This window comes from Pinus tabuliformis, chromosome 2_1 (genome assembly GCF_031772625.1).
Source record: "Pinus tabuliformis cultivar Carrire ecotype Pingquan chromosome 2_1, CPIR1, whole genome shotgun sequence".
Taxonomy (NCBI): Eukaryota; Viridiplantae; Streptophyta; class Pinopsida; order Pinales; family Pinaceae; genus Pinus; species Pinus tabuliformis.
In genome coordinates this window covers 406,350,172-406,367,087 of record NC_142299.1, presented here as the reverse complement: position 1 = coordinate 406,367,087, position 16,916 = coordinate 406,350,172, and positions in this window count along the sequence as shown.

The following is a 16,916-nucleotide window of genomic DNA, read 5'->3' as shown; positions in this document are numbered from 1 at the left end:
ATCACAGATGTTGTTAGAGACCTCTATTAACATCTCACTTAATCGTTTGGTCATTAACATATTGATGAAGGTGTATCTATCCAATGTCAAAATTAATGATTGATATGTTATGAAATTGAGGAAATACTTTTTAGAGAATGATATATGTTTCCATGCAATATTTTTCATCGACAATGTTCTTGTTTGAAGGTTAGGATTCAGTGTATATGAAAGTTTGAAACCTATAATAACACTCTCTAGGTTAGTATATTGTTTTGTCCTTGGTAATTCTCACAGAATCTATATTTTGTTTATGCACTAATGAACAATTTTTTTTTTTGTTTTCACAGTTCAATTTTGGCCACTACCAAAGTACTTTTCATGCTTTATGTGCAAGCGACTTTGGGTTTTACTTGATTGTGAATACTCATGGTGGAAGGGTTCAACATAAAGCATATTGTGAAAAACATAGCGCAGAGAAAAAGCGAAAGGTACATGTAACATCATATTTATTCTAGTGAATTTCCATAGTGTCAATTCGATATAATAATTTTCTTGCTTAACCTGTTTCTATTTAATGAAAGATGCAGGTTGAAGAATGACGATACAGAGGAACTGGGGAGTTGAATAAAATAAAACAAATGTGGGTGAGAAGATGTAGCAATCTTCTCCAAGGTTTTTTGCATTCTAAAATGGTTCGTAGAAATCCCAGGGCATTTTCTTGCATACAATCATGGAGGTTTTATGTAGTCAGATGTTAGCTCCTGCATTTAAAGAATACAATCCAGAATTGTGGTTTTCACATGGATTCAACTATGATCTTCTTGCCTATCCTCGTCATCATTAATTTTCATATGGATTCATTCATCAACTTCTTATTTATCCTTTTTATTTCTTGCACTATGCTTATGCCTAGACCCACTCTAATGGTTCCCTCATTCCACGCCATCATCAGACATTTGATACCATTCCATCTATTTCTCTTGAGTCTCAACATCACAACACACACAACTGAAGTTTGCTTTAGCCAGATTATCCAGTGCACAATATAAGGTCATTTTGACCATACCTTATAGTCATGTGGCAGACAACATGCAACATTAGAAAGACGGTGAAATTGAATGAGCTGAAGACTTAATAAATAAAATGTTGTTTGAAGCAAATGCTTTGGTATGCCAGACCTTGTTGTCTTCTTGTAGAATCCATGGAAATGTGGATTTAAGTAAACAAGAAACAAAACACATTCTCAAGTTGGAATAGATGCTCCAGCATATGATATTTTGTCCAATATATATGTTATAGCTAATAGGTGGGATTGTCTTGCAAATTTAAGGAAAAATATGAAAGAGAAAGGATTGAAAGAAGTAACCAAGATTCAGCTGGATTGAGGTCAAAGGTAGGGTGCATAGTTTCACTGTCAAAGACAGAAGGCTTCCACAAATAAAAGTGATCTATATGAAGCTAGAGGAATTAACCAAGTTGATGAAGGAGGCAAGGAATGTGCCCAATACAAACTTTGTTTTGCACAATGTAGAGGATGAGTAGAAAGAACAATTTTTATCCTATCATAGTGAGAATTAGTGATTGTGTTTGGGCTTATTAGTATTCCTCGGAGAATGCCTATTTGAATCATCAAGAATGTTTGCATTTGTGGTGATTGTCATACTACTTCCAAACTCATTTCTAAAATTGCATGGAGGGAACTTATTGTAAGGGTTGTCAGTTGGTATCATCATTTCAATGATGGAATTTGTTCTTGTCAGGATTTTTGGCAACACTAAAACAAGAGACAGTTATATGTATATGATTGTCTCTTACAAGGAAAACCAATTGATTCCAAATATCTCGCCTCTTTCATCGAAAATGTATACTCCAAGCATTGGAAGATGATCAACACTAAACTAACAAAATGTTGATCCTTGACCTTGCAAGATTTAGGATCAAATCCCAAGCAATATTTCTGAGAACACACGGGTAATTAAAATTTGTATTTTCTTGGTACTTCCAACCTTGCTGTTGGCAAGCACTATTGTGATCTAGTTTCATGCCCCAATGTTTTCAATTATTTCTAGTATCTTGTGACCTGGAGACAGAGGACACAATTAGAATTAGAGAAGATAGTTTTTCCCAAATTTTGTTTCTTTTCTTCTGTTTGTCAAACAAGAAAGAAAAGAGCAACAAGATTTTTTGTATCTAGATACAATCTTACGGAAGATATTTAGCTTTTGCAAGATTAGATACATGCTTGAAGAAAGATCACAAAATGGTGTTAGATGTTGATAGGATGTAGGGAATGGATTGAGTGTTAGGTGAAGCTGTTCACACCCTTGTAAGATGATTGGGCTAATCAAAGAATTTGTCCACCAGAAAGAGATCCTAAAAGTTGGCCACTTTTACTATGTACAAAACATGCATTGATGTATATACCATTTCAGTGGCTGGATTGACTGATGAACGCCATTTTAAAGGTAACTTGCAATCTCCACATCATTATTTAAATATTAGATATTCTTTGGAAAAAATATGAAAGTACTATTACCTCTAATAACGGTGTTCAATCTCCACCTCATTATTTGAATATTAGATATTCTTTGGAAAAAAATATCGAAGTATTATTACCTCTAATAAATGTGTTTAATATCCACCCAATTATCTGAATATTAGATATTCTTTGGAAAAAATATCGAAGTATTACTGCCTCTAATAAAGGTGTTGGATAATTGAAATTCAACCACGAAAACTTCACTTGTAAAAGATTTTCATTATTTCTTTTATGTAAGTTATCCATACGATATCAAATTTTAGGATATGTATTGTAATATACCCAAATTTCCACTTTGCAGATGGTTCAAATTTAACACATTTGTTGTTCAACAGTTTATGGAGGGTACTAATTTTTTCTCAGTCCTTTTTGCAAAAGGAGCAAGAGTAGTTGTTATAAAGGGAAAAATAGGGTTTCATTTTGCCCAAGGTCAATTCCCTACTTGTCTAAATCATAAATGAAAGCTTATGAATCTTGGGGAGACTATTTCTTATTTGGGCAGGTCCTTCAGTAAATAGTTTTTCAGTTATTGATTGTTAGAGATGCATAATAGCCAATTTTTAAAAAAGAAAAGTTCAAGCTTGGAGTAATATTGACTTACTACCTTCCAAGAAGATTGCAATTGTTGATAAATTTCTAGCAGCGGGTCACATTGGTTTCTGTCTTTTTTTCTTCTCAAGTAGCCTATAAAATGCTGGAATAGGTACTTCAAAAGTTTTATTGGGCAAGCAAGATGGGGTAAAAAGGATTGATATAGTGCCTTTGAGTTTTTTGTAATTTCACTTTCCATATATTTCACTTGCTTATTGGCTTCCACATTCCCACTTCTATTGGTGTTCCTTTTCACCTCTATTGACATTCCACTCTTGGTGCAATTGATAGTTTTAAAATCAATGCCTATATATGCAATTTCAAGGACTACCATAATTCTCACATAATTCTTTAAAGGGTGCTAGCTCAATGGTAGAGCACTTGCTTTATAAGCAAGAGGTTGGTGGTCCGATTTCAATGTGTCCTAATATGAATTTATCAATGATATTGTAGTTTATTTTTAATTAAATACTTTTAATATTGGTTTATTTCAATGGTGAGATATTTTTCTAGATTCATTATTTTATATTGTCTCTAAAGAGACAGAAGTGATGATGTATTATCTTTGAATGTAAATTTTTATTTTCTCTCGAGAGACAATAGTTGGGATTAAATACATTGTCTCTTTAAAGACAATATGTCTTTAATCCCAACTATTGTCTCTAGAGAGATAAAAATGAAATTGTCTCGGGAGAGACAAAAATGAAATAATATGTCTTTAATCTCAACTATTGTCTCTAGAGAGAGAAAAATGAAATTGTAAAAAATGAAATTGTCTCTGGAGAGACAAAAATGCTTGTGTTATATATTGTCTTTACACTGGCAATATTTTAAGACAATTTAATTTGAGACACCCACTTAAAGACAATATTTAAGAGAATACACAAGTTTTCTTTGTCTCAAATTAAGATAATTTACCCAAAAATTGTCTTAAATATTGTCTTAAAACACCCCTATGTATTGTAATAGTCTTAAAATAATCCAACCATATATAATCAAATAAAGTTGAGAGGTCTTCGAATAATCAAAATCTACATTATTGAGTCTTCCATTAGTCCAAATCTATCAAGTTCGGTCGAGCACAAGCAACATATTATGAAATTTCCACTATTTTTAGTTACAGTCACTAACGGTGAAATTAAAAAATAATGTTACCAAGCAAATAAAATAACAGTTTCTAATGAGAATAAATATTTTAGTACTTCTTAGTAAATAATTCAATTAATAGAATGAAAGAAAAGTATTGGGTCCATTATTCATTATTATACCAATCATTACTTAACTTAATAACTACCCTACAAGCTGCTAGACAGATGTGAATAGCTACCATGGATAATGTCACTTACAATGTTAATTGTCACACACGTCATTCCAATAACCCTAGATGTCTCCAATGCCGAGTGACCATACAATCTATTTCAGCAAGGTCGACCATTTTCCAATGACACTATAGCATTCGAAATGAAGATCTCAGTCCAGAGAAAATCTTTAACTACATAAGAAATCTTGATAGTTCTTGAAGTTTCAGGTATCATCCAAATATATGTGACATAATCTACCATTCATTTTTCATATGAGTAGTAGGTATGATGATTAATAACATGCATTTTTTTTAAGAAGTTATTTGATTATTTATGAAATTTAAAAATAAATTATCAAAAATAGTTTATTAGTATTATTATAAAATTTTCAAATAATAAATTATTAAAATAAAAATTTAGATTATAAAATTGTTTAAGATTTTTATTTTTAGTTCTTACATGTTTTTATATGTTCACTCTCACAATTATGGACACACATTTTCGTAAATTTTATAATTATGTTTAAATTTGGGTGATTGTTTGAATTTAAAAATTTATATAAAAATATAATGTTTATTAGGCTACCCCTAAAACACAATGTTATACATTTAAAGTGAAGAAATGAGTAATTTATAAATTTAAATTATTTATAAATGTGGTTTAATTGATAAATTTTTTAATATTATTTTATATATATATATATATATATATATATATATATATATATATATATATATATATATAAACAAATGGGCAATTGAGTTATTATTGTGTTTGCATGGCACAAAGTCAATTTATGTAGTCCTCATCTCCATAGACTAGATTACTCGAAGGGATTTGAACATTGGACCTTCTAATTTACACAATACTTCATCTCATCGCAATCTATGGTAAAAATTTATGTGATATTTGTCCCCCATAGCTGGTGCTAGTATCGGCTAAATGTCATGCCAATTATCAACTTGAATGGTGATTCCAGCCACCTTCCTCATCGCATGTGCATCTGAATGCACAGGTACAATATGATAACTCCTCACACACCAAGGGCATTAACAAATTTAGTAGGAAGGTACACTCGTTCATCTCTGAATTATAGGGAAATGATGGCCAACTATAATGGCATAGATTAGAACCTTGAATTGTGACCAGGAGGCTACCACAGAGCATGGAATCTTCCATATTTAGATCAACAACGGGTACACCAAATTTGTATTCTTTATCCCTCTACTTTGTAGGATATGTCGGCCCTTAATTATCATGTCATCAATTTTCATTGCAGCTATGTTTGCATTCGTTAGCCCCTCCTTGGTCATTCTTTGGTTTTCTTGACGGTGGTGTGTATACATCTCTCTACACCTCTTATTTTTCCTCCAATGCACTCCTGCATCTACATGGGCATTGCGGGGATCAGGATGGTCATCTAGCCTAAACTTACTCGACCTTTTGTCAGCTAGGATATTTTATCTCCTTTCCATCTATCGGAAACACTAGGTGGATGTCTCCAAATCACAAGGGAATTCACCCTCTGCAGGTAGAGTACCTCGCATTGTAATTTTAATTGCTCCACTAGTAACCAAATAGTGATGGTTTCAGGCTGGTGTCAACAATTCTGGCACTTTGGAGTAATTGGCACATTAGTGTCCCATCTATGGAGCTCAATTATCATCATTTATTTATCTCATAGCTCCCAGTTACGTAGGCAGGGACATCGTAGAAAAAGATACAGCTGTCAAACGCATGGTCGTCTCAATGCTCGGAGCCAAGGTGCTCATGGTCAAGGCAACGCTCTTGCTCCTCCTATTCATCACAAGACACTTCTTCTACCTAAGTGAAACCTTGTGTATACTCTCTATATTTCTAGTAAATGAAGTCTTTAAAAATTTGCAAGCTCAGTTTTGTTTTTTCTATAAGTTTTGTTTTTTGGTATAATTTTTTTTTTGTATGGAAATTGTTGGTCGGCAAAGCCAATTTATTTTGGGAACTTCTTTTTTATAATTTTTACAAAGAATTTTGTCACTGTCCCTATACTCCCCATTCCTTGATCCTGGAGGACCTCTACAGTGAACCCCACATGCTTTGCCTTCATGGAGAAACTCCCATTATGTCCCTCTTCATGAGCAGATCATTTCCCTTTTGCACCATTTCCCCTGAAACTTCTGTTTTTCCTAGTTTACAAGACCGACACTAATGGCCTTTGTCTCCCCCATGCCGATGTGCAGAGATTAGAACTACTCCTCGTGCCAACCGGAGCGACCGAGCTGTGTTTCAGTTGTGCCGGTCTTGTTATGGAAAGTTTTTTAAATTATAGCCGAAGCTTCCAGCTCTAGAAGCTCAGTAACGGAAGTCTGGTAAATGGTTTGGCCAGATGGGGTTGAGGATGACAGTTTGGGTTCCTTTCCCCTATAATGATGGAACTACCTCAAGGGATAAGACCTTCTCCCATAAGAAGAGGATCCATCTCCCATCCATATTTCCTATATAAACCTCCCTTCTTCCCAAGCACAAACTAGTGTGAATGTTATAGTCATAGTTGATAGTTTTAGCAAAGTTATTGTTGAGTGTTCATACTATTTTGGAGTAGACAAGCAAGCTATTACTAGTTGTAGCTACCTAGTTGTGTGAGGGAGAAGTGTGTTTTAGTTTGGAGTGAAGCCCAAAGGGAAGAGCCTTTAAAATATTGTTGTTTGAAGCCATCATGGAATGCTAGTAGAAGTGTGTGGGAACTCGGTCTTGTTAGAGGAAGACTGCAGCGTCAAGACGAATGGTTGTAATCTCTCTTTGATATTAATATATGAAACTATTGATTGATTTCCTACATGTTTTGTAATATTACATATCCATGTCTTAATGATTCTTGACTCATTAAGTAGGTTGAATTGCAATTTGTCTATTATTATGTTTGTGTGTTGTTGTTGTTTACTTGTTTCAGGAACTTGAAGAAGGAAGCGAGAGATTGCTGGAGTGAACAAGCGAAGACTTCATCAAACAGGATAAGCGACCAAGAGGTAGGCCCTCTTGATTGATTCTAACCCAAGGAAATCTTCCATAGAATTTATCTATTATGGCTAGACCCATTATCAAGCTAGAGGAATTTGTTCGTGTCCGCACTTATAATTTTACTTCACCACAAATTGGTGACTCCACTGGGGAATCCTAATCCTTTTGTTTGTTTTGGATTTCATGATTTTGTGAGAACTTTTATAGTTTCACATTTTCCCTTTGGTTTTGTTTCTTTTCTCCTGCTTACTGGCCTAAGTCTAAAATTCATAGTAGCAGATCTGGTCCTTGTGTTGATTTTTTTTTTAATTTTCATTAGTTACCTCGGCTAGCATGCTTAATCCGCTGATAGTTGCACCGACCAACGCGAATTGCTGAGGAACAGTCGCACCGACCAGCCTCTAGTGCTCATTATTAGTTAGGCATTCGCGCCGATGCCTGCAAGTGAAGATTAGGGCTTGACCCCAATCTTGGCTAGTGTGTTATGCTCTTGTGTTTTAACCCCGTGAGCCTTTCTGACTGTTTTCCCCTGATTAGAAAGCTACTTTTCATTTGGTTTTTCTTGCTTCTTGGCTTGTCATCTTGCTATTGGATTGATTGAGTCATTGAGTGGCCAACGACACTAGGGCATCTAGTTGGTCGCCCATTCAGCAGTTTGTGAACTCACAAAGTCGGATTGTAGGTGTTTTTACTCCTTGCGTTTTTTTTTGGTCCTTTTTATGACTTTGACCTCTTTTTGCACAAGTTTGAAAAAGTTTCATTTACTAGCTTCAACGTCTCTTTCTAGCATAGATTACATTATTGGCCTTGTGTTTGGCAAAGTCAGTGTTTCATTGATCTGAATGAACTTCTCTTTTCAAGTTTTCATCTGCTTGAAGAGCTCATTGTCTTGAAAAAATTTTCATTGAAAGATTGTATGTGAAAAGTTTGTTTCGTTGTTTCATGAGAAAGCATGAAATTCTACCCTATTGCATCATTGTGTTACAAAAATTTGCATCTTTTTAAAGACTAGAATTGCATCAACATTTGAAAAAGGAAGAGAATTTTTCATTTTGAAAGGACTAATAGATAAGTGCTTGTGAGGAAATTAGGAATTGGAATGCATTTTTCATTAGTTTATTTTTTGAAAAAGTAAGGTAGTGAAAGATCATTTCAGCTTCAGTTCCTTGACTGTTTACATTTGATTAAGTAGTTTCTACCCTCTCTAGTGTAGGCATTTCATCGAATTGAAAGTATCTTGTCTCATTTAGTTGCATTTTAGGTTTTTCGAGTAACATCTCTAAGACCTGAAAACTAAAACTTAACTCAAAATCAACTCTAAAATGAATTCAATTAATCTAAGGCGCATTTGACATTAACGATCATACCTTGAAGGTCTAGGCTAGAGACGTGTTCTGGCGTCTTTAAGCCTAGCAGCTATCCTTCGCTTTGGCAGTAGATAGCGCTAGTACGGATTTGCGCTCCCCCTACTGTCGAGTATATAATGGGAGACCCCAATAGGATACAATCCTTTATCATTAGGAAGTTGAGTCGGCCGCATTGCAAACGTGACACACCGAACATAGAATTTGGGGAGATTGCCTGCTCATACTTCTTGGTTCGCCAGGAGGTATTCTGCAATTCACGGTTGCCTAGTAATCCTATTTACCTAGATCATCCAGAGTATTCAATTGATCTTTTTGACTCATTAAATTTAAAAGATCATTCAAGCACTTGTCCTGTCGAGCTCGTTTCCAATGAAAGTGATAGAGTCATCTTTTTTTCTTTCTCGACTCTTAAAAAATGAAAGAACATCAGTCTTTTATGCGTCTTAATACTTGTTTTCCCACGATCCAAAACATCCTATTAGTATTTTTGACCAAATCATGAGTTCCCTTAAAAGGAAATTTTAAAGCCTTGAAATTATTTGTTCTGTCGACTAAGACAAGGTCATTGTGGCTGAACCATTTGGTTCACCCAATTCCTCTTCCTCTCCTCCATCTGAAAGATTGTCTAAGGAGCCATTTCCTAAGTTATCAGAGTCACTTGAGGACCAAAATGTTGAACTCGCAATTGTTTTTAGTGTTCAACCATTGTTATCTCATCCTCCGCCTACTTTTGATTCAGGGTCATCTGCTGATCTTGGCTTGGAATCTCCAAACAATCCCATTCGAACTCCAGAGAACTCGCCGACCACTGATGGTCATCTTGGACTGGTTATCTATCCTCTGAACCCTCTGTTCGACATTGTTGAGATGTCACCATAGCGTCCTTACAGTTCATATGACTAGACGGGTGTTCCTTTGGAATAATCCCCCAGTACATGTTCGGTCATTCATCGTCGTTTGTTTTCAAACATGGAACCTGAAGGTGATGCTCCAGTCACATCTCTGGATGAGTCTGAAGTTTCTACTCCACACACTATTAAGGGGGAAGAATTGCAATTGCAGTTCCCTCCCGATGGCTTCCCTTATTCAGAAGGTATTCCTGCCAGTTTTCCACCCAACTATGTGTCTTTGGGGCACTTAGTTTCAGGCACACCTAGTGCCTCATCACTCTACCATAATCCTATATGGGCGTCAGGCATCAGGCCTACGTCAGGTCTGTTCATCAGGAACACAACTTCCCAATAGGCTATTACTTCAGTCCCAGTGCAACCCACCATTTCGAATACCCTTGTATCATCAATCCCAGTTACACGTCAGTCACAACCGACAGTTTCAAAGATTGTCTCTGTCAGTTCCTCTGTCCCATTAGTCAGTGGCCAGATTGTGCCACCGCTTGGGGGGCAGAACCTGAATGTCTCTATGGTGTCAGGTGCCACTAATGTGAGTGGCTCACAAGCTCACATGCTTGGTATAAACCAACCCTCTTCTGGTATTATTTATAACCCTACTAACCCTACTGGATCAAGCAATGTCCAGTACCAACAGGTTCAGAATCCCAGTGGTCTGTCTGGATCGAGAAATGTTCAATATCAGCAACCCTATGGGGCTCAGGTCCAATACCAAAATCCTTACATTCCATATGGTTCTCAAGGATTGGTTAATCAACCTTACACCCTCCAAGCTGGGCAGTACATCCAGCCTGGCTACGGCCAGATTCAGTTCGGTAATTTCCTGGGCACTGTTCAAGTACCCTTGCAACAACAAGGACAACCTTTACAACAACCAGGGTAGCCTTTGTTACCACAAGGGCAACCTTTGTTGCAACAAGGGCTCTCCGCACAACAACAAGGGCAAATTATCCCGCAGCAAGGTCTCCTACAACAACAACAAGGTCAATCCTTATAGCAGTTGCAGCAAGCCACGTAGCAGTAGATGCAATATCTTCCACATACCTCTCAACCCATACCCTCGCAGGGCCAACCTCTACAAACCTAGGGACAAATTTGACAACTGCAAGGTCACCCCTTGTAACAGCAAAACCAACCAGGGCAGCAACAATCCTTGTATACATACCAACAAGGTCAACCTTTGCTAGGGTAGGGTCAAGGTCAAGTCCTGCAGCAGCAAGCCCAAAATCCTCTTATCCTAGGTCAACAGGTTTAGAATCCTGCCGGCCAGGGGCACCAGGTACAGAACCCCTATGTCTAAGGGCAACAAGCATATCAACCTTATGTCCAAGGACTACAGGTCCAGAACCCTCTTGTTCAGGGACAACAGGTTCATCAGCTCTATGTTCTAGGACAACAAGTCCCATATCCATATGTCCAAGGTCAACAGGCTCAACAACCTTTTAACCCATACGTTGCCTATCAGCAACCTATGCCTGGACAGTTTCAAGGTATTCAAGGTCAGAATCCTCCCTATGGTCAAGGTAATCCACAATGGGGGCAGCCTCAGATGCCATATGGCCAAAATCCCCCACTATGGGGCCAAAATCCTTACCAGCAGGGATTGGCTCCTCCTTATGGGCCCTCCAATCAACCTCCCATGCCTTTCAACACTCAATTACCTTTCTTTGCTACACTCGAGTTGCCAGATGTATCGCGCCTTACGAATGATTCGATCCTTCATTCGCCGTATTGGCCTTTGGTGTCGTCCAAGATACCAAGTGATTGCCCAATATTCGATGGAAAAGCTAAAGAATATCCTTAAGCCCATGTGATGACATATCACCTCTGGTGCTCGTCGAACTCATATGTGGATGATTCCATTCGTCTTCATCTTTTCCAACGAACCCTCACAGGTGTCACAGCGAAATGGTACATCGTGCTACCTTGGAGTACCTTCCATGACTTTAATTCGTTAGCCATGGCTTTCCTCATGCATTTTCAGTTGTTGGTTCACTATGAAACTGGCACCTCTTTGCTGACATCGCTTAAGCAAGACACCGCAACACACATCTCTGGTCATATCCACGAATGGATACGTAGATGTCACCTGATCAAATTCGAGATAGTTGATCAGTTTCTCACTGAATGGTTTACCAAATCATTCGTAGCCCCAATTTCTTGTGATATAGCTATGGGTGGATACGTCACTGAAGATCAAGCCATCGCTCGTGCCCAGTACTTGAATCTGGTTTACTCTCAGTCTGGCACTTTATACGAGTTTTTAACAAATGCTCCGCAGCCATCATTCGATCCCATAGCATCAAAGTCACCAAATGTTCCTCCCATTGATGGAGTTATTGGTTCAGTATCCTAGACGCTCGCTAAAACTTCTTCCAAACAGAAGTCAGTCTCGAATGCTGCTCCTAATAGTTCATCTCAAAATCCACCTTGCCCTAGTAAAACCTTAGAGGTCCATGCTATCCAGTCTAATGTAGTGGACAAATTGTCGAAAGTAAAGAAGAAAGGCAAAGGCAAAGCTAAAGTTGATGCCCCGAAACACGGTCCTCCTAAATCATCTGCTGGTGAATCTTCATAACGGAAACCCAAGTATCCCTGCCTCATTTGTGAGGAGGATCACTACACTAAGGATTCTCCTCGACGATCCAAAGTTAGTCGCCTACTCAAAGGGACCCTTGATGTCCTTAAAGAGCCATTTCCGTCTCAGCAGACCCAAATGGTAGACCAACCCCAATCTTCTTCCTCCAGATCTCAAGTTTTCATGATGAGCATGCCTATTAATGTGGATACTTGATCGAAAGATTATCAAACTTCAGCTCCGATAGCTGGGAAAGTAAAGAAGTTGCACCTTGTTCTTCTTCTACCCCGAGTTCTGGCCCTCTACAAATCAAGCGCCCTAACCCTGATTCCGCTACGCGACCACCCTCTCGAGGTGTGCTGTGGAAAAACTCGTATAATCCCAATGCCTCAGCCACTCAACACTACAATATTGTTGAGGATTTGGGTCAGGCGCCATCAGCCATGTCGGCTCTTGAGGTACTCCAAAGTTGCCCATCATCGCGGAAATATTTGCTGTCAGCTATCGGGGGCATCGATCCCACCGATTCTAATTTGATATGTTTTGATCTGGAGAACCATGTTCCATGACTCCCTCATCAGATTGCCTTTCTTATTCAGGTAATCATTAATGAGAAGACCATCCATGGCACTGTCATCGATGAAGGTACTTCCACCTGCATCATGTCAACTACATGTTGGAAGGCTATTGGTTCTCTAGCATTGAACTAGTCTCCAAACACATTGGAAGCTTTTGATGGGCATCATTCGTGACCCTTCGGTGTCTTACCTAACCTTTCCATCACCCTGGAAGGAAAGACAGTGCAAGTCGAAGTAGATATTGTTGATGCCAATCTCAATTATAATCTTCTATTGGCCGAAGTTGGACTCATGCCATGCATGCCATGGCCTCCTCTTTGTTTCACGTGATCCGTTTTCCCCATCAAGGGAAGATTGTCACCATTGATCAGCTGTATTTCTTTGCCTCTTCCTCCTCAGATAGAAATGTTCCATACGTCAAGCATTCTGGTGCTCCCTATGAGAGTGTGGGGGCAGGTCTCTTCAAATATTCTGCCTTAATGGGAATTTTTCCACTCCCACCTCCTCATGTTGCCTCTGTCAACATGGTCTCAGTCAAATCTGATCCCTGGGTCATACCTGCACCAGATCTTCTTGATACTTGGGGTGAGGTTATGCTGCTTAGTCTCGCCGAAGTCAATTATGTGGAAATTGTTTCAGCTTCGAACTCTGCATCCTCTAATTCTCATATGTCGAAGACCTCTCTCGATATGTATTCTCAATCCCCCTAGCTTGGCACTTTGTAATCGTCTGATCCCTTAGCCGAGACCTTCCTCGCTGATGAAGGTATCATGGAAATCATGTCTCTTGAGGAACCACCATGGATCGATACTCATCATCGCTCCTCGTTCCTACCTCGCCTGACGGTCATGTCTACTGCTTTCAAAGAGTCCTCTTCTCCATTTCCACCACCGACTGTTACTCATAAAGTATGGTTGGAAGAAAATTTGGGTAATATTACCCAAACGATGCCGATTGACATTTCTATCAAACCCGGTGTCGTTGAACATGTTCATATTGGGGTATCTTGTTCTCTGGATGAGATCAAGACATATACTCGTCTATTTTAGGAATTTCGTGATGTGTTTTCATGGTATTACGAAGAAATGCCTAGCATCGATCCTAGCATTGTGGTGCATGAAATACTGACGTATCCGCACGCAAAGCCCGTTCGCCAACGGCTTTGCCCGGTGCACCCTAGGAAGGTTGCTACTATTAAGGGTGAAGTCAAAAAGCTTCTCAAAGTTGGGTTCATTTATCCCATCCCCCTTATAGATTGGGTGTCCAATATTGTCCCGGTGACTAAAAAACAAGGCACGATCTGTGCTTGCATGGATTATCGAGATTTTAATCATGCTTGTCCTAAAGACAACTATCCTACTCCCTTCATTGATCAAATCATTGATGAATGTGCCGGGAGGGAGATCTTTCCTTTATGGACAGTTTTTCTGGTTATAACTAGATTAATATCACACCAATTGACAAAGAAAAGATAACCTTTATCTGCCCATGGGGTACGTTTGTGTACAAGAAGCTCGCTTTTAACCTCAAAAATGATGGAGCCACATTTCAACTGGCAATGTCCTACATGTTTCATGATATTCGCAACATTGTCCAGCCTTACTTGGATGACCTTCCTGCCTATTCTCGTAAGTGCCAAGATCACCCAGACCATCTTCGACAGATTTTTCTACGCAGCAGACACTATAAAATTCAGTTAAATCCACACAAATGTGTTTTCTGTGTGGAATCAGGACTACTGCTCAGCTTCATCGTTTCCAAGGACGATATTTGCTTGGATCCGCTAAAATTCGAGGCCATTGTAAATTTACCCCCTCCATCTTCACTGCACCAACTCCAGAGTCTACAAGGAAAGGCCAACTTTCTTCGTCGTTTTATACCCAACTATGTTGGGCTAACCACAGGATTTACCCGGTTACTCAAACAATGAATGCCCTTTGCATGGGACGAGGTGGCCCAAAAATCTTTTGATGATCTTAAGGTCGTCCTCATAAATGATCCCTTGTTGCATCCACCAGACTATTATCGAGATTACTTCCTTTACCTAGCCACGGCCCCTAACACCATTGCTATGGTTTTGGTCCAAGATGACGACGAAGGTAGTGAACATGTGATCTACTACCTTAGTCGAAATCTCCTTGACACTGAAACGTGTTATGCACTTGTCGAGAAGTTGGATTTGGCTGTTGTTCAGGCTATTCAATGCTTTCGACACTATATCCTTTTACGTACGACTACAGTGATTTCTGAATGCAACCCTATGACCTATATCCTAACTTGTTAGTTGTTGGGGGGCAAGTATCCTAAATGGATAGTTATCCTGCAAGAATTCGATTTGGTCTTCACTACGGCCAAATCTAAGAAGTCACTTGTTTTCACTAAATTGATTTGTTCCCTTCCCTCCAAAGCTCTCCGTGCTGGTGGAGATGAACAGCTTCCAGATGAGTCCTTTTCCTGATTAGCACACTTGATCCATGGTACGGTGATATCATCGTGTATCTCCAAACCTCCACGTTTTGGTCCGTTTTGAACAAAGATGATCGTCGAATGATTTGGCATCATTCCTAACCCTACTATATTATTGGCGATACTTTATACCATGTTGGTGTTGATTCTGTTCTTCGCCGATGCCTCACAATCAAGGAAGCTAAAAGAGCTCTCAATAATTGCCACTTCGGGGAATGTGGTGGTCATATGTCTGGTTACGGTATAGCTTAGAAAATCCTTCATGCTAGTTATTTCTGGCCGTCCATCTTCAAAGACTGCATTCTTCCTATCCGTAAGTGCCACGAATGCCAAATTTACCAACACAAGCTATGCACCCTACCCGCTCACCTACACCCCGTCATTATCGTTGGTCCCTTTGCCAAATGGGGCATCACTTATATGACATGTAACCCTCGTTCAGCCGAGGGGCATGGCTATATTATTTTCGTTGTGGATTATTTCACCAAATGGGCTAAAGCAATGCCTACATACTCTGCAGATGGTAAGATGGCAACTCAATTCCTCTTTAACCATGTTATTTCTAGGTTCGATGTACCCCAAGCCATTGTCACAGACCATGGCTCCCACTTTAGAGATTACATGATGGCAGAACTAACATCTGGATTGGGCTTGCGCCACAATGGCTCAACCCCATATTACCCTCAAGCCAACGGCCAAGTTGAAGCCATGAACAAAGTTTTGGTTACCATGCTTCAGTGTACTATTGGGATGTACAAGTCAAATTGGCATCTCATGCTCTTTTCAGCTCTGTGGGCTTACTGAACTTCAACCAAAGACGCAACTGGTTTCACACCATTCCATCTGGTCTATGGTCTGGAAGCAACATTACCGATTGAATGCGAGATTCCTTCCCTCAAGCTAGTTATTGAACTCCTCCCTGAAACATCACCTCAAAAGGAATGCTTATTATATTTAGAATGACTGGACGAGACACACCGTCTCACTACCTTTGTCATCGAAGCACAAAAGAAATGGGTCAAATCCCATTTCTATCAATCAGTCTTCCCTCGCGCATTCTCTGAGGGTGATTTGGTCCTGTTATACGTCCAAGCTAACGATAAGCTGGGGGCAGACAAGTTCGAACTTATGTGGCATAGGCCCTATATTGTAAAATGCGTTTTGCAGAAAGGGGCCTATGAGCTTATTGATTATGAAGGAAATCCTCTCGATAAGCCCCGAAATGGGCTTTAACTCAAAACGTACTATGCTTAGGTCATCTTGCGTGGTTACTTATGTACATTAGTGTGTGATTTATTTTTGTACAACACAGTTTTGTGTGAGAGTTTTCAAACAACTTTCTTGTTTACTATGTTTTTCTTGCTTTGCAGATGTCTGCAACTCCTCATGTTGGTTTCACCAATGGTGCTTGCCGTAGTACCCGGAAACTATCATCTACATCATGGGCTATTTATGACCATAATGGTGAGCTGATTGACCTTCAAGGTATCTACCTGGGTCACACAACCAACAACATTGTTGAATATAGTGCAGTGATCAAACTGTTGTCAAAAGACATCGCTCTGGGCATTAGAGAATTAGTTGTCAACCTGGATTCACAGCTTGTCGT